The 23,074-nt window shown below is 38.9% G+C and overlaps 1 protein-coding gene across 1 annotated transcript in view; it reads right to left on the reverse strand.

Annotated features, from left to right (window-relative positions):
* The window catches only part of LOC124718720, a 211,695-nt gene that overhangs the window by 142,692 nt on the left and 45,929 nt on the right, over nucleotides 1–23,074 (reverse strand). The gene's annotated exons all lie outside the window — the stretch shown is intronic.

Here is a 23,074-nt window from a genome sequence, read left to right on the forward strand (position 1 = left end):
AGCCAAGATCACATCTGTAAAACTTTAAAAAGGAACGATTTTAGTAAACAGAGTTAACATCATGTGATCTATGAATAGTGTATGTAAAATGTAAAACACATTACATTATGAAAACTAGAATACCTGTCATTAACATAATACATAGATTGAATTATTATTACACATACCTCAGTACAGGTTAATATATTTGGTGTACTTGTGCTCTAAATGTACACTGTACCTTAATTAACTGAACAGTTCATGTAAGATGCACTGGCATGTCAAATTTAAAACCAGTATATAAAATATGTTCATAGTTAAAACCAGTATTCACAAAACATTTTGCCAGGTGCATCCCTTCCATATTATAGATCACGAAGTACATCACTGATGCAAGAGCGCCGCTGAACTGACACACAGCAAAAGTCACTAGAGAACATGTTGACATTTAGTATTGCTAGATGCTAGTTGCGTGTGAATATTATTGTAAATTGTAAATATAAATTTAATAAAAATTTGGTAACTGGTATACAGTTATATTTTATTTTGTGGCAGGTAGAAGCTAAAATATTTTCTAAAAGCAGGAGGAGATGCGTAACTGTATAGAGGTAAAATAATTAGGTGAATAAGTAAACATCTCGTTAAGATTACAACCCAAGTTGTATTTCAGTGTCCAATCTTTCTACAAAATCAGATATAAGACAAAATAATCACACAGTAACATTTATTGAAAATATGGCTCGACAGCGGAAAACTAGTTGACAACACGACTGCACAGAATAGAGTCTCATGTGTAGCTTACTACATAGGTGACAAAGAGTCAATCCTTCATTAAGTGATTTCAGCATTATGTCCACAGCACATTCTTCAAACACAACACAGGAGGTCATCTGCACAACAACACACGCTAGATACACTGCACGATACATAGCCCAAGGTCTACATATTATTTTGGACCCTCAACAACCATTACAAATGGCAAACACAAAAATCTCCAAACCAAAATAACAGTATTATGAAAAGGAAAGTTGCTACACACCATACAGCAGAGATGCTGAGTCCAGTTGCCAGAGACTGCAGTCATGTGTGTGTGTGTGGGTGAGTTGTGTGTGTGGGTGTGTGGTGTCTACCTGCAACTCAGCATCTCACTATATGGTAAGCGGCAACTTTCCTTTTCATAATATTGTTACATTCCATCCTGGATTTTCCGTTGTTTGATCAAAACCAAAACAATAATATGGCAGTGATGCCGAAAAAGATCCATAAAATTGGGTTATAGGCAGAAGTATGACATGGATATAAGCCCGGACAAATCTATGATGTAGGTAAATAGAGGTCATAGCAAAATAAATAGCCCATTCATGATCCAGCTTAAGACACGTGAAACAGCATAACGTTCAGCTCTGAAGTAATGTGAAATGCTAAGTAATCAACCTGACTCATAGTTCATGGTCTTCATGTGGTGAGACTTTAAATAAAACTACCCATTAAATAGGACAAAGCAAAATGATTGTTCTACGCATAAGCCAGCTTTACATTTGATGTCGTCTCACAGCTGAACATCATGCTGCATCACCTGTCTTAAGCTGTATCATGAATGGGCTATTTACATATTTTGCCACGACCTCTATGTACCTACATTGTAGATTTGTCTGCACTTATATCCATGAACAATATACAATCTAATTACACCTCATACTTATGATTATATCCCTAGTTTATCTAAAATGTTTAGTGAATGTTCTTTGTTGTTGCTGTCATATTACTATTTTCATTTTGAGATTTTAATGTTTTGCCTTGTAACAGTTGCTGAGAGTCCAAAATCATACATAGGCCTTGAGCTGCATATTGTGTGGTACATCTAGCAGGTGTTGCTGCACAGATGACCATCTGTGACTTGTTTGCTATGGCAGGTGTGTGTTGGGGACAGTGATGTTAAAATCACTTGCTGAAGGATTGTCTCTTCATCACCCACGTAATAAGCTACATATGGGGCTCTATACTTTGCAATCTCATCATCAACTAGTTTCCCACAGTGCAACCACATAGTCAATAAATGTTACTGTGTGATTATTTTGTCTCATATCTGACGTTGTAGTTAGGTAGGATTCTGAAATATGAGTTAGGTTGTAATCTTAATGACATGTTGTCTTTTTTGACTTACTGTTTTACCTCCACACGATTATGTACCACCTTCTGTTTTTAGAAAATACTTTTGCTTCTACCTGCTACAGAAAAAAATTATAATTGTATACCAGTTACCACATTTTTATTAAATTTATATATTTATATTTGTATTGAATATAATAGAGGGAAACATTCCACGTGGGAAAAATATATCTAAAAACAAAGATGATGAGACTTACCAAACAAAAGCGCTGGCAGGTCGATAGTCACACAAACAAACACAAACATACACACAAAATTCAAGCTTTCACAACAAATGGTTGTTTCATCAGGAGAGAGGGAAGGAGAGGGGAAGACGAAAGGATGTGGGTTTTAAGGGAGAGGGTAAGGAGTCATTCCAATCCCGGGAGCGGAAAGACTTACCTTAGGGGGAAAAAAGGACAGGTACACACTCGCGCGCACACACACACGTATCCATCCGCACATACACAGACACAAGCAGATATGTGCTTGGCAAAACATTTTGTACATGCTGTTTTTAACTTTGAACATATTGTATACACTGGTTTTAAATTTGACATGCCAACGAATCTTACAGACATGTCTGCTTGTGTCTGTGTATGTGCGGATGGATGTGTGTGTGTGTGTGTGTGTGTGTGTGTGTGTGTGTGTGTGTGTGTGTGTGTGCGCGCGAGTGTATACCTTTCCTTTTTTCCCCCTAAGGTAAGTCTTTCCGCTCCCGGGACTGGAATGACTCCTTACCCTCTCCCTTAAAACCCACATCCTTTCGTCTTTCCCTCTCCTTCCCTCTTTCCTGATGAAGCAACCGTTTGTTGTGAAAGCTTGAATTTTGTGTGTATGTTTGTGTTTGTTTGTGTGTCTATCGACCTGCCAGCGCTTTTGTTTGGTAAGTCTCATCATCTTTGTTTTTAGATATATTTATATTTTATTTTATGATGACATGAATACACAAGTGACCTCTAGTGACACTAAATGTCAATATGTTCTCTAGTGTCTTCAGCTGCGTGTCGGTTCAGCGGGGCTCTTGCATCAGTGATGTAACTGTGATGTGTAATACGGGACAGATGTGTTTGGCAAAACATTTTGTACATACTGTTTTTAACTTTGAACATATTGTATACACTGGTTTTAAATTTGACATGCCAAAGCATCTTACATCAATCGTCCAGTTAATTAAGATGTGGAGTATATTTAGAGCACAAACAGGCCACTGTAAAAACCTGTACGGAGGCATGTGCAATAATAACTCAACTCTTGTATTATATTAATGACATGTATGATAGTTTTCATAAAGTAATATGTTTTACACTTCACGTCCACTATTCACATCCACTCTGCTAACCAAAATCAGTCATTGGGGATTAAAAAAAAGCTGAATATTTATAGATCACTCCTTATTACTCGATATGAGAATCCAACAAAACAAACAAATTGAATCATTCATTCATTCCTCTGTAATGTTCCACAGAACTCATCATGAAAGGTAACCTCTGCAGATGTGATAAGAGCCTTTTGCACACCAACAAATAAGGAGCAAAGATTAAAACCAAAATGAACACTATTTTAGTATTTGAGTCTCACTATAACATTTATGGAGCTTTACTAGTATGCAGAGTATAAATTTAATGTGCTAAAATAATCATATATGCTGATACTTTGGAAAAAGCTATTGCTCCTCAGTTATATTAAACAGGTCCCATTTATCTCCTACTGCTATATCAACACATACGTCCCTGGTAATGCTGATATATACTGGATCTTGTGCAGTTCAACTGGAATTGATTTTTATTACAAGCAACAAAATGAGAGATTTATAAGCTCTATAATTATTAAGTCTGCTTTCAAGATTAGAATGACAGAGCCTTCTAAGAAAGTAAGTTCCTGAGGGTAAATGTAGACAGCCAAAACTCTCATGTGAACTACTGCAATAACTTATAATCTGGTATATGTAAGTTAAAGATAATAGTTCTATACCTCAGTACTCTTACTTTAAGGTTAGTTCATTTTGGGTTCATGTTTGCTATTAGGTCTTACAAAGTGGTGGAACCTAACACACTAATGCCAGATTCGCACAGAATAGCAAAAAAATGAAACTAGGAACATTGGTTCGTTCTGTTTCTTTTTTAATGTGTCTGATCAGAATATCAATGACACATTTTTCCAGAAATACAGGAAAATTTGTTTTCTTGGCATATCCTCTTTCATTCAGTTGAGATACCCAAGAAAATGTTATGTCTGCATTTCCATCAACTCCAGTACTTAATTACGTTTTGGTATTTCTCTTTACTGTATCTCATTTTGATTATTAATTTTACTATTCTTATTGTCTTTGTCACACATGGCATTCAATCAACTATGTTAGTGTGAAAAGATGCTAAATTTAAAATAGGAATACATAAATTTATTGTCAAATGATATAAGATATGAGACAAATTTTCACATGGTTAGCAGAACACTAACCTCTAGTAGTCATTATGTCAAAGGAGGTTTATTTTTACAATTCACTTCTGAGTAAACTGAAACTATCAGTCAGCACAAATTTTGAAAGGCAGCTTCAACAGTCACCCATCGTGATATGCACCAATAACTTGGACACGAAACATAAATTGAGCAATTCATTCACACATGTTCTGGAAATGCCATTTTGAAGGTGAAAATTCACAGATGTGCAACAAGGCAAGTTATGAAGTAACAGGTACAAGCAAGCACTGCAAAGGATGATGGCTGGCTGAATTTAAAACTGTTGGGCACAAAACGGCTTCATAAGATTGTGATACTGGTGAATGGGTAATACACTTGTTACAGAGTGATATGCACTAAACAGGCTAAAAAAAATCGAAATTACTTGTTTTGTCATTTCAAATGCTCTGCTGTTTTCTTTGTGAAATGAACATTGTTTCATGCAAATCTGACGATTATCTTTCAAAATATTGACAATTTTACAACAATATGACTTTGTGCTGTCTCCATGTGATTCAAGCATCTTCGATTTATACTTCGCAGGTTTCCCAGCCTGTAACTTAGGTGACAATTGAACACTGTTTTTCAATGCACATGAAGATATGTTCCTCTTGTTTACTTGGAAAAAATCTGGAGGAAAAGGACGTCTCACAAATTCTGAAATAGAAAAGTTGCAAACTTATTACAGCTTAGCCATAAGAAGGAAGCTACAAGAAGAGCTGTATTGGTAATTTTTTTCCATGAGGTACTGAGTGTGATGACCGACAACAGAGGCTTTGCCCAAGCGGTCCTGTAGGTTGTGCAAATATAGAGGGGCATTATGTTCTTGTGAAAATTATAAGCATAAACACTCCTTACCACTAGCAGTTATGAACACAAAAAAAAACCTCTATTTAAGGACCTTGCTAGTAAAGATCTACTCACGAAGTACCAACATAGTAAAACTCAAAATCTCAATGAAAGTTTGAACTCCATAATTTGGAATCTTATATCCAAACTATGAAATTTTAAAATTTGGTGTATTAGATGCTGCTTTATGTTTTAATGATGGAATATTAAGAAAGACGGAAGTACTGGAGAGACAAGGAGTCAGTGCAGGTTTAAGCACAAGATTGTCATTACAAAACATCAATTTTTCAAGACTTTGTAATTCAGACATAGCTGCATTCAGTTGCACAAAAGAGGTGAGAGAACAAAGAAAATGCAGGAATAAAAGAAGAGAAGATGCCTACAATAAGAAGGTACAAGAAAATAGTAACTGTAACAGCTGTTACAAAAACTTGTAAATAATACACAAATAAAATTTTAAATAAGTTTTGTCAAAACTACATTTTTTGTCCTATGGGTTTACCAGGACTGTGTGTCACAGAAACTTGAAATTTTCTGCAGATGTTGCAAGAAAAGAAAAAATGCACATTTGGCTTTGTAAGGGTATTTCTTTTGATTCAGGCTAAAAAAGAAGATTCATTTTTTTAACTATTCTATCTTCTTTCCAAGTTTCAAGGTTCTATCTTCACTAGTTTGTCACTTACATTTACTAATTTGTTCAGAAGCTGTACCTAAATACCTTGAAAATTTACATTGTGTTGGCATAGTGGAAATGGCATGCACCCATCTCCCCTCAAAATGGAAAATAAAGGCCATATTACAATAGCCACAGCAATAAAAGATGTTACATCCAAGTTCCAATAGTTCTAGTCATACCACTGTCCCATGTTAAAATAGTAATAACATGATAGAAGGCGGTAACAAGGCTGTTTGATTTGGAAACTAAACAGATGATACAGTCACTAAAAAACACATTAAAAACTCCATTCAATGAAAGTGTGGAAGAGTTCTGATGCCAAACAAAATGTCAGCAGCTATTGTACCATTCTTTTGTCATTGTCTAAAATGAAGCTGAGTTCCTTGGCTGACCGTAGGCTTCTCTCCTATAAGCATACAACACACAGGATGTTAAGACAAAGTTCACTGTAAGTGTGACACTGCCAACACATCATTCCAGTGGGGCTTACTGCTGCAAGAGATATGCACGCGTGTTGGGTACTGGGCAATACGAAGGTGAGTGAGTTTGAAAGGAAGTGCACTATGGAAAAATAGTTGGATTGACCGACTGCAGCTTGTTGGTTATTGGCCATTTCCAGCCATTCCTGTTCCCTCAGCGGACATCCACTTTGTCATCCTATGTGGTGTTTATGCCACATCACTGCCCATCTTTTATCACATTTTACTGCTATATTTTGATGCACAGTATAGAAAGATTTTTCTACAGGAGGCTAACGGTAGATCAGATCAAAGGGCAGACTCGTCAAGTCATGCACCAGATTGTCACATAGTGTGAGTATGGCCAGGTGAGTGAGAGCCACATCGTACTGGAACAGAGAGAGACGTGTGGTTTCACCTACAATGCTGGGCACCAAGAAATGAATCTCGTATTCTTTATATTTACTGTTTAAATACTGATATACAGCTCCAGCTATGCTGACGACACTACTTGCACTGAGAACTTGTTAATAATAATTCAATATCACTCGGTTCATCAGGAAATGATAATTACAAATTTTAGTTACTATCAGTGCTTATTGATCGAAATGATACACCAATCACTAGTGAACCATGAGAGGGCAGGCGCTGAACTGCTATATCTCATTACTGGTCAACAATCGGTTTCTAGCATTTGTAGATTTAGAGAAAACTTTTGACAATGTTGACTGGAATACCCCCTTTCAAATTCTGAAGGTGGCTGGGGTAAAATACAGGGAGGGAAAGGCAATTTACAATTTGTACGGAAACCAGGTGGCAGTTATAAGAGTCGAGGGGCATGAAAGGGAAGCAGTGGTTGGGAAGGGAGTGAGACAGGGTTGTAGCCTCTCCCCGATGTTATTCAATCTGTATATTGAGCAAGCAGTAAAGGAAACAAAAGAAAAATTCGGAGTAGGTATTAAAATCCATGGAGAAGAAATTAAAACTTTGAGGTTCGCCGATGACATTGTAATTCTGTCAAGAGACAGCAAAGGACTTGGAAGAGCAGTTGAATGGAATGGACAGTGTCTTGAAAGGAGGATATAAGATGAACATCAACACAAGCAAAATAAGGATAAAGGAATGTAGTCGAGTTAACTCGGGTGATGCTGAGGGAATTAGATTAGGAAATGAGACACTTAAAGTAGTAAAGGAGTTTCGCTATTTGGGGAGCAAAATAAGTGATGATGGTCGAAGTAGAGAGGATATAAAATGTAGACTGGCAATGGCAAGAAAAGAATTTATGAAGAAGAGACATTTGTTAACATCAAGTATAGATTTAAGTGTCAGGAAGTCATTTCTGAAAGTATTTGTATGGAGTGTAGCCATGTATGGAAGCGAAACATGGACGATAAGTAGTTTGGACAAGAAGAGAATAGAAGCTTTCAAAATGTGGTGCTACAGAAGAATGCTGAAGATTAGATGGGTAGATAACATAACTAATGAGGAGGTATTTAATAGAACTGGGGAGGAGTTTGTGGCACAACTTGACTAGAAGAAGGGATCAATTGGTACGACATGTTCTGAGGCATCAAGGGACCATCAATTTAGTATTGGAGGGTAAAAATCGTAGAGGGAGACCCAGAGATGAATACATTAAGCAGATTCAGAAGGATGTAGGCTGCAGTATGTACTGGGAGATGAAGTAGCATGTAGCATAGACAGCTGCATCAAACCAGTCCTAGGACTGAAGACCACAACAACAACAGTACATGAATTTGTATTTAAAATCTGATCTCATTTAAAGACACAGCAGTTTGTTAAACAATTGTCTCAGATGACCTTCTTGTGCAATGTTGTGTTAATCTGAGGTGGTTTTCAAGGTGAAGAATTCATGACCAACGAAGAAGAAACCAAGCAGGCCAATGGCCAGGGGACATCTTTAAAAGATGTGAGGTAAACAAGTTGCCTCCAGTTGTGCTAGAGAAAGTGACTGCAGACATTTCTTGTTAAAGTCCACCACCATGTTTGTTAAGCCCGGCACCTCTTTAAGGTGGGAAGTTTCATTTACTGCAACTCACTATGTAGCTTATGGAGGTCAACTCAGCGCTTATTGTGAGTCTACCTTTTACCATCAACCGTAATATTCCATACACTGTTACACAATAGCCTGTAGGGCGAAATAAAGTTGAAGCGTCAGCTTTCTCTACCCAGCAGAAGGCTGCCTCTCTCTTCTGCCTGTGCAAGAAGTAGGTAGTGCCCTGCACCCTTCTGAACTATGCCATTTGCTGGAAAGATTTACTGAATAGCCTGAAAAGCACTAAAAGAGTCAGTGCAGGCAAGAAACTTCCCTCCACTGAGAAAAGTCACATACTCCAGTGCTGTCTTGGTGCTCACTGCTCTGCACAGAACCCTGAGCAGTGGCCCAGTAGGTGGAGGTTGATCACAAAATATGAGAAGATAACAGAACTCCCGACACTGCTGCCTTGTTTCGATCCATCGTTAAAAACTAGCACCTGATCCAAATACTCTGATAAAATGCCAGTAAAACCTTATTTTAGAACTAAAGCTGGCGTTGTGAGCTTGTTGTGCTCTGTCACATTCAAGTTAAGAATGGCACCTGCTCAATTCCTGATTAAGAATTAGTACACTTGCTACACCAAGCTGTTCAAGATATTTCTTCGCACAGAAAGAAAAAGGCTTAGTTGTCCAACGACTGGTAAACCTACGTGGTATGGGTTGTTCGGCTCCAAAACCAACAAACAGTGTGGTCGGAGATAACTGCACTTTATACATCTTTTGCTTTCTGCAAAGTATAATAACAACAAACAATGAGTAACGTTATCCACACTAATAGTTATCAGAATTACCTCTAGTTTGCTTTATACACGTTCAGTTGAATAAAATGTAACACTGCTCTTATTTTGTGAACAGTTGTAGATATCAAAATGTGGTTTTCCGCAAATAGTAGTACACAGAAAAAATGTAATTATGTTAATGGAATGGTATACCTTTATTAGTTGCATTGAAAAACACCTGAAAATGCATGTATAGTGATGCAATGTTTGGTAACGTTGGCGTTGAAGCTTTTCACGAAAGTATCTGAGAAATGTGATGAAATTAATGGACAAGGTAGCTGAAATAGGTTATGGCAGTGTAGACAACATTAAATGGGACTCTCATGTTAGGCTACAGCATTGTATGCAGCAAGAAGAGAGGCCTGCACTACTAGGGTGAACCGTATTTCCTCTGGGGCCTACTTGCAAAGACTGGAACTTTAATAGTGGCAACTATTTATTTACAGGTCGTACAAAATAGATACATGTTTTAAAGTTTTACTGACCTTCAGAGTAGTCACCAGCATTGAGTATAACCCATGCCAGCGATGTGGAAGTCGTAGGATACTCTTAGCAGCGCCAGTTGTGTTGATAGTTCAAGCGGCGCGGTCTATTGCCCGACGAATTTGTAGCAGTTCTCAAGCGAATGCCGTGAAGTGTTTTCTTCAGTTTAAAAATAGTTGAACTTACGAGGGCTTAAGTCTGGGGAGTCCAATAGGTGGTATAGCACTTAGCAGCCCCATCAGTCAAACAAATCAGTAACAGTTTGCATTGTACGTGCTTGAACATTGCCCTGCAAAATGATGGTCAGGTCCTGCATACCATGTGTCATCATTTCTACCTCTGTGGCATTCATTTTTGGAACACAACCTATGACCAGCTTAGAGACAGAAGTGATGACACTTTCTTCAGGACCTGACCATCATTTTACAGGACAATGCTCAAGCACGTACAGTGCAAGCTGTTACTGATTTGTTTAAATGATGGGGCTGCTAAGAGCTATACCACCTACTGCACTCCCCTGACTCAAGCCCTTGTGAGTTCAGCTCGATTTCTAAACTGAAGGAAACACTTCACAGCATTCACTTTCGAACTGCTACAAATTGGGCAATAGACCACGCCAGTCAAACTGTCAACACAAATGGCACTGCTAAAAGTATCCTACGACTTCCACATCGCTGGCAACGGGTTATGCACAATGCTGGTGACTACTCTGAAGGTCAGTAAAACTTTGAAACACATATCTATTTTGTATGACCTGTAAATAAATAGTTGCCACTATTAAAGTTCCAACCCTCATATTATGATACAGACACAGCGAGGAGTATGCTGAATCATATTATTTTTTCACTCTTTCCTTTTCTTATATGTACGCTATATGTAAACTGAATGGGTTGTAGACACCGACAAAGATACATTAATGAGTTGCTTTGTGGCAAGGATAATGTTTTGATACACTTGTATGAAACAAAAAAAGAAATGAAACAAAAAAAGAAATACGCTCTTCAGTTTATTAATTCATGTGTCTTCAACTATGGTTTCAGAAAGTGGTAGCTTATGGACGTATACTTGGATTCGGCGTGCCAGCACTGTTAAAATATATGTATTTCAACCGTACACTAAAAGTGTCATAAAAGTTAGAAGAAAAGTAAAATTTGTTAGCACATTTAAGACGTCCACTCCAATCTGTTCACTGTTTCATTTGCCACCAAGATCCTGCATCAAGAAGTTTGGAGCAGAGAAGAAGAACTGACACAATACCTCGAGGAGTGATCCTGCATTGACATTGTCACAATCACGACTAAACAATGGAATTAATGTGAAGCAGTATGTAATACAAATTATGTTTATTGACCTTGAATGTATTGATATTGAAGGTCTGTTAATATTTGTATCAGTTAAAAGTTCACCCAGGATTGTGATTCATTAATTACCTTCAAACTTTCTTTCAGCTATTCTTTCCAATCAATTTTTCCAGTTATTCAATCAATTATTATTATCAATTTCCATTCCCCACATATACACTTGCATTGGGACACCTTGCTGAAAATTACATACAAGTTTGTGGCGCCCTCCATCAGTAATGCCGGAATTCAATATGGTGTTGGCCCACCCTTAGCCTTGATGACAGCTTCCACTCCTGCAGGCATATGTACAATCAGGTGATGGAAGGTTTCTTGGAGAACGGCAGCCCATTCTTCACAGAGTGCTGCACTAAGGAGAGGTATCAATGTCATTCGGTGAGGCCTGGCATGAAGTCGGCATTCCAAAACATCCCAAAGGTGTTCTATTAGGATTCAGGTCAGGTATCTGTGCAGGCCAGTCCATTATAGAGATGATGTTATCGTGTAACCACTGCATCACAGGCCGTGCATTATGAACATGTGCTCAATCATTTTGAAAGATGCAATTGCCATCACTGAATTGCTCTTCAACAGTGGGAAGCAAGAAGGTGCTTAAAACATCAATGTAGGTCTGTGCTGTGGTAGTGCCACACAAAACAACAAGGGGTGCAAGCCCCCTCCACAAGAAACATGACCACACCATAACACCACTGCCTCTGAATTTTTGGCACCACACACTGGCAGATGACATGCACCGGGCATTCGCCATACCCACACCCTGCCATCGGATCGCCACATTGTGTACCATGATTTGTCACTCCATGCAACGTTTTTCCATTGTTCAGTCGTCCAATGTTTACGCTCCTTACACCAAGCGAGGCGTCATTTGACATTTACCGGCATGATGTGCGGCTTATGAGCAGCCGTTCATCCCCAAAATTCAAGTTTTCTCATCTCCCGCCTAACTGTCATAGTATGTGCAGTGGATCCTGATGCAGTTTGGAATTCCTGAATGATGGTCTGGATAGATGTCTCGCTATTACACAATATGGCCCTTTCCAACTGTTGGCGGTCTCTGTCAGTCAACAGGTCCACCTGTACGTTTTTGCGCTGTATGTGTCCCTTCACGTTTCCACTTCACTGTCACATCGGAAACAGTGGACCTAGGGATGTTTAGGATTGTGGAAATCTCATGTGCTGACGTATGACACAAGTGACATCCAATCACCTGACCACGTTCGAAGCCCATGAGTTTTGCAGAGCACCCCATTCTGCTCTCTCAATGGCTACTGCGGTCGCTGATGTGGAGTACCTGGCAGTAGGTGGCAGCACAATGCACCTAATACGAGAAACGTATGTTTTGGGGGGTCCGGATACTTTTGATCACATAGTGTAACTATACAGGAGATAAAATATGCAACACGAGACATTACAATAAAGGTCATGTGACACAATATCTCGTGTTTCACTGGTGTGATACAATATGCAACTGATCAGAGATATGATTTGTGAACTGACAAACAAGGTGACTGCACGAATGACATCTCTGGTTCAATTTCAGCTGCAATCATGAGCTCTTCTGAAGAGCATGTATCGGGCTTATCATTATTCAAAGCTCGAAAAAACTGAAAAGGATAAGGAAATACTGGATGCACATGTACACTGGCATAAATACCAATGATATGAGTTAGTTCAACTGTGGTTTCTTGTGAGCTCTCTCAGAAATTCTACAGAATGAGTCTACTTCTACATCTACATCTATACTCTGCAAACCACTTTGAAGTGCATGGCAGAGGGTATGTCCCTTTGTATCAGTTTGTAGGGTTTCTTCGTGTTCCATTCATGTATGGAGTGTAAGAAGAATGATTAACTGAATGCCTCTGCACATGCAGTAATTACTGTATAATCTTACCCTTATGATCCCTCAATGAGCGATACATAGGGGGTTTTACTATATTCCTAGAATAATCATTTAAAGCGGTTATCAAAACATTCTTAATAGACTTTCTCGGAACAGTTTACATTTATCTTCAAGAGTCTTCCAGTTCAGTTCCTTCAGTATGTGTGTGACACTCTCCCATAGATTAAACAAATCTTTGACCATTCATGCTCCCCTTCCCTGTAAACGTTCAATATCCCCTGTTAGTCTTATCTGGCACTGGTCCCACACGATATTCTAGAAGCAGTTGCACTAGTGATTTGTAAGCAATCTCTTTCATAGGCTGATTGCACTTCCCCAACATTCTACCACCTGCTTCACCCACGACTGAACGTATGTGATCATTCCACTTCATATCCCTACAAAGTGTTACACTCAGGTATTGGTATAAATTGGCCAATTCCAAGAGTGACTCGTTCATATTTTAGTCATAGGATACTATGTTTTTTATTTGTTTCATGATTTACAAAATTTTGCATTTCTGAACATTTAGAGCAAGTTGCATCTCTGTACCATGTTGAAATCTTATCAAGATCTGACTGAATATTTACGCAGCTTCTCTCAGATACTACCTCATTATAGATAACTGCAACATCTGCAAGAAGGTCTAATTTATTATTATTATTGTCTGCAAGGTCATTAATATACAACATGAACAGCAAGGGTCCCAACACACTTCCGTGGGGGCACACTCCAAAGTTACTTCAACATCTGACGATGACTCTCCATCTAAGATAACATGATATGTCCTCCCTGCCAAAAAGTCCCCTATTCAGTCACAAATTTCACTTGAGATCCCATATGATCATACTTTTGACAATAAGCATAGGTGCAGTACTGAGTCAAATGCTTTTCAGAAATCAACAAATACTGATTGACTTGATCCAAAGCTTTCAGTATGTCATGTGAGGGAAATGCGAGTTAGGTTTCACATGCTTGACATTTTCGAAATCCATGCTGGTAGGCACTGAGGAGGTAATTCTGTTGAAGATACCACATTATGTTTGAGCTCAGAACATGTTCTAAGATTCTACAACAAATCAATGTCAAGGATACTGGATGGTATTTTTGTGGATCACTTGCACTACCCTTCTTGTAGACGTGTGTGATCTGTGCCTTTTTCCAAGAACTGGGCATGGTTTTTTTGTTCAAAGTTATTATAGTCAGAAGAGGGGCTAACTCAGCCACAAATTCAGTATAAAATCCAATAAAGATACCATAGGGGTCCGCAGCTTTGTTCAGTTTTAACTATTTCAGCTATTTCTCAACACTACTTTCTTCTCAACCCATGCAGTAAGTCTCCCCAATCCATGGTTCTGGGTGACTTTCCCATAATCTACCGTTTGTCCTAGACCTCTCCAGTCCTATTCCTTCACCCCTATTCCTTCCCTTTCAACCCTTCTGCCTGAAGAAGGAGCAACTGGCTCTGAATGCTTACCAATTACAACCATCTGTTATGTTTGGAGTGTTCATCGGAGGTGAGGGTATCATCTGGAGTGCCCCAGGGAGGTGTGGTAGGTCTGCTGTTGTTTTCTATCTACATAAATGATTTTTTGGATAGGGTGGATAGCAATGTGCGGGCTGTTTGCTGATGATGCTGTGGTGTACGGGAAGGTGTCGTCGTTGAGTGCCTGTAGGAGGATGCAAGATGACTTGGACAGGATTTGTGATTGGTGTAAAGAATGGCAGCTAACTCTAAATATAGATAAATGTAAATTAATGCAGATGAATAGGAAAAAGAATCCTGTAATGTTTGAATACTCCATTAGTGGTGTAGCGCTTGACAGTCACGTCGATCAAATATTTGAGCGTAACATTGCAGAGCGATATGAAGTGGGACAAGCATGTAATGGCAGTTGTGGGGAAGGCGGATAGTTGTCTTCGGTTCATTGGTAGAATTTTGGGAAGATGTGGTTCATCTGTAAAGGAGACCGCTTATAAAACACTAATACGACCTATTCTTGAGTACTGCTCGAGCATTTGGGATCCCTATCAAGTCGGATTGAGGGAGGACATAGAAGCAATTCAGAGGCGGGCTGCTAGATTGGTTACTGGTAGGTTTGATCATCAGGCGAGTGTTACGGAAATGCTTCAGGAACTCAGGTGGGGATCTCTAGAGGAAAGGAGTCATTCTTTACGTGAATCGCTGCTGAGGAAATTTAGAGAACCAGCATTTGAGGCTGACTGCAGTACAATTTTACTGCCGCCAACTTACATTTCGTGGAAAGACCACAAAGATAAGAAAGAGATATTAGGGCTCGTACAGAGGCATATAGGCAGTCATTTTTCCCTCATTCTGTTTGGGAGTGGATCAGGGAGAGAAGATGCTAGTTGTAGTACGAGGTACCCTCTGCCACGCACCGTATGGTGGATTGCGGAGTATGTATGTAGATGTAGAAGTAGATGGCACTGCTTGGTGAGTAGATATTTTATCTATCCAATTAAATTGTTTTGTTTATTTGCCAAGCAGTGTATAAGTCAGCTTGAGAAGTATTCAGAACGAACACTGCTAAATTTGTAGTCACCGTCAATAGTATAGCAGGGGGTGGCAAACTCTGCATAGTGGCAGACAATGTGTGTGAAGAAATAGAAGAGGCCCATGATGATAAGGAAAATCCAGAAGTGTCCTTTTTGACTCCAACCAGTGCTTGTTCAGAAGTAATAGGAATTTTGCTGTCATATATTTTCTTTTGCAACTTTCACAAAGTTTCCTGGAATCAGGGAGCACAGACCAAAAAAACATCTAGTAGGCATCATCAGTTGATGGTTCTCAATGTCTCTTCATTTCAGTAAGTTTTTTCATTTCCGGTTTCAGTGAGTCTTGGAAGCACACAAAAAAGAGAAACACAAGACAGTTCCACACTCCGCATAGCAGGCCAAAGTAGGTGGCAATAGCCTTGCATGTGGTGCAAACATGCCAAACTCATTGTGGACAATCTCCTATAATTCTCAAGTATTTTCTCAAGGATGGAATGAGGTATCGCTTTCCTTCCACCATTAAAATAGTTTCAATATGTTAGTTATATTTTGGATGCAGCAACATATGATCCAAAACATGTCACATGTAAAATGGCCACTGACTACATTCTTCGCTATAAGCTTTTGAAAATATGCCCCGTGGTTAACTTACTTGTGAAGTATCACAGTAAGGGCACGAACAAAAAACAGTTATTTTTTTATGCAAAAGGTAAGAGTTTTACTGAGAAGCTGCACAGATAGACAGATGTGCCTTTGCTGCATTTACATAAAACATCTCTCACCTCGCCCATCCTGAGGCACATCTGATGACTTGAAATTGGTATCATACAACACAGTTGCATGTATTAAAGAGCACTCTCTGCTGCTCCAGACATTACAACAGAAATACATGGTGCCATATCGCTGTCATCACAGTGTGAAGCAGTTACATTGCTTCAAATACTTTTCTATGTGCTCCTCCAATGCAGGTTGTTTCTGCATCATATTGAACGCTGCATCATGTATTGTATCACATGTGCCCAAGAGTATCAGTAGAGACGTAGGAAACCTACTTAATATGTGTGTATGTTTAAGTTATTCCTTTAATGGAAACAAACAAACAATCAATGAGATCTGATGAAGACTGCCATAAGAGCCCATAATGGCGCTGTTTACAACACAATAGCCATCAATTCTGACTGCCTTGCCTTTGTGAGGTTCATCGATAAGTACTACGCTCCTTGTTGATGACAAATTGTTTCAACATTAGCATCTATATCTACATCGATACTATCTGCAAACCACCACAAAGTGCATGGCAGAGGGTATGTCTGAACTAGTTATTAGGATTCCTTCCTGTTCCATTCGTGTATGGAATGTGAAAAAAATGATCATTTGGATGCCTTTGAGTGTACTGTAATTATTCTAGTCTTGTTCTTACAGTCCCTATGTGAGCAATACTCAGGGTTTTTAGTATATTCCTAGAGTCATTATTTAATGCCGGTTTTTGAAACTTTGTTAGTAGGCTTTCTCGGGATAGTTTACATCTGTCTTCAAGAGTCTGCCATCTCAGTTCCTTCAATATCTCTGTGACTCTCTCCCATGGATCAAGCAAACCTGTAACCATTCCTGCTGTCCTTCTCTGTATATGTTCAATATCCCCTGTTGGTCTTGTTTGGTAGTGGTTCCACATACTTGATCAATATTCTAGAACCAGACACATGAGTGATTTGTAAGCAGTCTCCTTAGTAGACTGATTGCACTTCCCCTATATCCTATGAATAAACCAAAGTGTACCACCTACTTTACCGCAACTGGGGCTGTGTGATCATTCCATTTCATATCTCTAACAAAGTGTTTTCATTAATATTATAGTCACAGGACACTACCTTTTTTCACTTTGTAAAGTGCACAATTTCACATTTCTGATCATTTTATGCAAATTGCCAAATTTTGCAGCGTTTTCAAATCTTATCAATATCCGAATATTTATGCAGCTTTTTTCAGACAGTCCTTCATTAAAAATAACTGCATCATCTGCAAAAAGTCTGAGACTACCATTAATATTGTCCACAAGGTTATCAATATACAATATGAACAGCAAGAGTCCCAACACACTTCCCTGGGGTACACCTGAAGTTACTTCTACATTTGACGATCAGTTTGGTGACGTTCATTAAGCACAATGAGTTAAAATTGCACTGTCAGTTTATCATACCCTTTGTCGAAAGGTATTACTGAACTACAGTAATAATATAACAGCACAGGATTTGAATAAAACTTCAACTCCCACAGTTGCTTCAATCTTTGACGACATTCTCTACTTGTGAATTACTGTTCAATATCCCTCCAAAATGTGATCATAAAATATAGTACCATACACTTCTTGGCTTTCTTCAGAATACTTTCTCTGACTGAGATGTCATGATCGACCAGGCCTGAAGACTCCAAATTAACTACAGGTTCATGCCGTAAAACAAGGCACCATGAAACTTGCTGTAGAGGCCAGTCCTGCAAACCATACATTGTCATACCTCACAGAGGTTACATTTGTTGTCATATTGATTGAGCTGTAGAATGGTGCCATTTCAGCACATTTCTGAGATACTTTTGCAAAAAGAGTCAGTGGCAACATAAATAACCTTTGTATCACTGTTTCTATCTTTTTCAAGTGTTTTCAAATGGTGTTAATAAGCAGAAATTTTTTCAATTTTTTTAAAATGTATGTTTCAATGTCTCAGTTGATAGAACAGTCAAAAAGTATTAACCACACAATATGTAAAGGAGGAATGCTCAGTATTCAGGGAATGATCGTACCTGGTACCTGGCATTTCCCTGACTGATGACTATTCCTTCTGGGACACATCATACATAAAACAGAAAAATAGCTGCTTTGGATATTGTCAATTCTTATCCTTCTATACTAATCAGCTGCTGTTTTTGTGTTAATCCCCAAACAATGCATTGGTATAGCTTCACACAGACCACTATCAGATGTCTACACAGGCTGTTCTCAAACTATTTGTTCAAATTAATACAGGTGATGCAGAACACCAAAATAAATATATTTCGATAAGGAACATACGGTCTCCAAAATTAACTTGTATGTCAGGGAACATTTTGTGAGTGGTGCTGACACCAATTGTTGTGATGATGCTGCTGACTGGGAATCTGTACTGACATTCAAAACTACTCCGTGTACACTATTCACACATTTGAGCATACGTGAATCTATGAGGTACTCGACCTCACATTCTTTGACAGTGATTCGGTGTTAGTGTGCGGTCTTGCATTCTCGCCAATAGGTCAATCGCACCATAAATTCTGACATTCCACCTCAAGGGAAGGAGGTACATCTTCGTGGAACGTGCATTGCCAGAACTGCTGGAGGATGGACCTTTTGACATTAGACAAAGGATGTAGTTCCAGCAAGATTAGGCACCGGCCCTTTTCGGCACTGCTGTGAGGACTCATCTGAGAACTACCTTCGGGGATTGATGGATTGGCTGAGGTCTTCCTAAGGCCTAGGCACTCAGGTTGCCTGACCTCATGTGTCTGGATTTCTTCCTCGGGGAGGGGGAGTACGAAGCCACTGGTGAAAAAAAAACGTTGTGGAAACAGTAGAAGACCTCGTCACCACAATTGTCGTCATTCTCAGTTCCACTGTGGATGTGACAGGAATCTTGAACCAGGCATGACACTCGACAGTCAGATGACATACTGCACGCAAACAGGCCAGTGGTCGCACATTCGAGCAGTTCCTGTGAATGCCACCACTGTAATCAGCATGGGGAGCTAACTTCTGTATAAATCATCCCTAGCATCAGAAATTGTGGTCAGGGTCACATGCACCACAACTAAATATATTCATTTTGATATTCTCTACCTTTGTATTAATTTGAATGAATAGTTTGGCAACATCCCACACACTGGCGAAGTCAGTACCTACATAAAATGATATTTGACATAGGCAGAAAGTAAATTGCTGAATCGAAGTATTCTGGTAAATTGTAGAACCAGTGGCTGATGACATACTCTATTGCTTTCCTTCTGAACGTTTGGCAGTTTTAAATTTCCTGCCTGATGTTCACCCTGTTACAGCTGTTGCACTATATTATAAAACTCTATTCTGAATACTAGAGAGTAATGCATAATATATATGGAAACTCTTTCTTCATCTAGTGCTGTGGTTGTGTATTGATGAGTTGATTATAAGTTCACTCTTGTTATTAACCACAACTAGCTTTATGGAGTACATGTATTGGCATGGAAGAGTAAAACCCCTTGATCCCTGATAAAGCTGCTGCAAGATGTTTGGTTAACAATTTTGTACAATATTGTTATTGCACACAGAATGAGCACTTTTTTGTCATTGTTGTACTGATGCAGGGGGTTATTCTGTAGGACAGTAATGAGAAGAGCCTGGAACTTAATGAACAGTCACATTTTTCTCCTCTTAATGTTAGGGTGAATTTTACAACAATTTACGCACGGATCCAGACAATGTAGTGTACAAAAATGTATTTTCGTTGACCATATAAAGCCATATTTACACCAATAGATCATATATCGGTTAAATTTTGCCAAAAAAATACATACATTTGTCATATCTTTAAAGACACAAGAATAAGAACATGAAAATGTTGCTCGCATGACAGTGTTTCAGGAGATATTGTCACAAACAAAAACAACAATAGCTACAAAGCTTTATAGTAAGAAGTAGTGTAATACACTAATCAGTTCGTTGACGCAAGACGCATTTGCACGAGGTCCACAAAAAATGCTCTGGAAGCCAACAAAGATGGCGTGCAACGCAACAAACATCATACACACGTTCACACTATTCAGTTTAAATACAGTCTCAATCTGGTTCAACATGTTGAAAGTAAAGTGCTCCACTAACATGAAGTTGCAAGGTTTCATTTGCGATTTTGGAGAGAAGTTCTTCAGCACTCACGGGTAAATAATTTGCAGTCTATATGAAGTTAAAGTTAGTGCAGAAAAGCAAGATAATGTGCAGCAACACTGTAGTACCACCAACCACAGCAGCCATGTGGAGAGAAGTGCTGGAAATGACAGCAGAGAAATGCTGTTATTTGTTCTTGGAGATGTACGCAACATAACCAGTTCCAGATGAACCTACACTGAGAAAGAACTATTTATCCGTGTGCTACGAGAAGGCACTCAACAAAACATGAATTAGTTTTCTGATCAAAAGGTCTGGGTGTCCATATAGATGAAACCACCAAGATGGCTGGGAATTATGTTGCAAATGTTATTTCTGCTGGACATTCTGTGACATGTAAAATTAGTGACAGTCCTGGAAATGCCACAACATTTGAAGACAATGAACTAAAGCTGGCTTGCAATGACATTTCCGCCTTCAAATACACTCATGTGACATCCTGTGATGTGGAGAAGAGCTTTTCCATGTACAAAGCTTTCTCAGCAACAACTGTAGATCTTCAAAAATGAAAAACCTGAAAATGCACCTTGTGATCCATTGCAACTCTGCAGAAGCAGGAGCTTGACATGCCCTGTTCACTAATTTGGAATACTTTAAACACATGGTGTGCAGTAGTGGTATTACTGTTTTCCTTGTACTTTGTACTTTTTTTCAGAAACATGCAGACATTTAAAAAATAAGTGCTTGTTAGTTTCAAACACTGCAAAAAGTAAGTACTGTCCTCTCAATTTGTTCAGACGTTAATTTTGTATTTCACGGTGTATAAATAAATCTACAAGAATTAATCAAATAAACTTTTATAAAGTCACGTTTATTTTTAGGTTAACAATGTAGGAAAGGATAGATTGCTACTTATCATAAAGACGACACATTAAATTACAGGCAGGTACAATTAAAGGACACGTGCGTAAGCTTTTGGCCACAGTCTTCATCAGCGAAAGAGAAACCCACACTATTTATACAAACAAGCAAGCACGCCTCATGCACACGTGACCATTCTCTCTGGTAGCTCAGTCCGGAATGCTTAACAGTGCCTGTCTGCAACTTAACGTGTCTTATTTATGGTAAGTATTAATCTATCTTTTCCTGCATTGTTGATATTCCTACCTGGAGTTTCCATTGTTTTATTTTAAGGGCATATTTATATAAGTTTTAGGACATAAATGCTTGCATACTTCACTGTTTTTTAGGCCATTAAAATTCAAGCCACAATACTGAGTGAAAGTATGGAGAAGGTGCTATCAATCCTGTCTGCATGTCAACACAGTGAGATCAAACCATGGAAAATCCAGGATGTAATGTACCAATATTATGATGAGTAGCAACTTTACTTTCCATAATATTGTCAACACAATGAGAGAGATTTATGACTGCAAAGCAGACAGAACTGAGTATTTTTATTAACTTGTCCACATTCCGGTGCTGCCACAGTTTATTAACCATTTGGAAGCCCGGGAGCTTCACATATGGAGCCACATCCAGTGTATGCCCACTGACCTCTACTTCTAGTGTCTGTAAAACATTTGTGATGTATTTGGAGTTACAGAAATTGATTTTTGTAACATTAAGTGTGAAGCGGTTGGCTATGAACCAGTGGCTACCTGCTCCATTATTGTCCTAGCTTTGTCTGGTATAGATGTTCTTGGATCCTTTATTTCTATCTTGTGTCTACACTTTTGAATGAGTCCTCCAATGTCCCTGGTATAACTTTTATGTAGAGCAACAACAGTAGCAGGCCAAGCACCGAACCTTGCAACACGCCATCTTTAATGTTTCGCCACTCTGAATTCTAATCTTGTTCCTGTCATATCACATGCTAATGTGACCCTCTGTATTCTATTTTTAAGACTCAGGAGTTGGACCAAAATAAAGGAAATATAAAAAACACAACACATTACCGTTCCTAATACAGAGCAGGCAACCCACTGACATTTAAAACAGCTTCCTGTCATCTTAGAATGGATAAATACAAGTTCTGTATGGTTTTCAAAGGAATCTTATACTAGTCTTCCTGCAAAATAGCTACAAGTTTTCCCCAAAGTAGACCACAAAAGTTCAATAATACTGAGATCTGGAGACAGTTGTGGCCAGAGGAGATACAATTCAGCCTCGTACTCACAAAACCCATCCTGAATGATGCAAGCTATTGGAACGGTCCATGTAATCTCGGAATGCAGCATCACCATTGGGGAACGAACATTGTACCATGGGATGGCTCTGATCAGCCAAAGGGTCACACAATCCTTGGAAATAACGCGATTTTGCAGAGTAATCATGAGGCCCATGCAGTACAATGATACGGCTGCCGAAATCAATACCAAACCCCAGCCATGTTTCACTCTTGGGACAGAAATGCGGACAGAAGTTGGAAACTGTGTGAAATAAGGCTCGCCTGACAAATAGAGCTCCTTCCATTGTTCCATAGTCCATGTTTTATCATCTCGGGACCATGTCTCCCTGTAAGATAATTTGCAGCACTGAC

This window comes from Schistocerca piceifrons, chromosome 10 (genome assembly GCF_021461385.2).
Source record: "Schistocerca piceifrons isolate TAMUIC-IGC-003096 chromosome 10, iqSchPice1.1, whole genome shotgun sequence".
Classification (NCBI taxonomy): Eukaryota; Metazoa; Arthropoda; class Insecta; order Orthoptera; family Acrididae; genus Schistocerca; species Schistocerca piceifrons.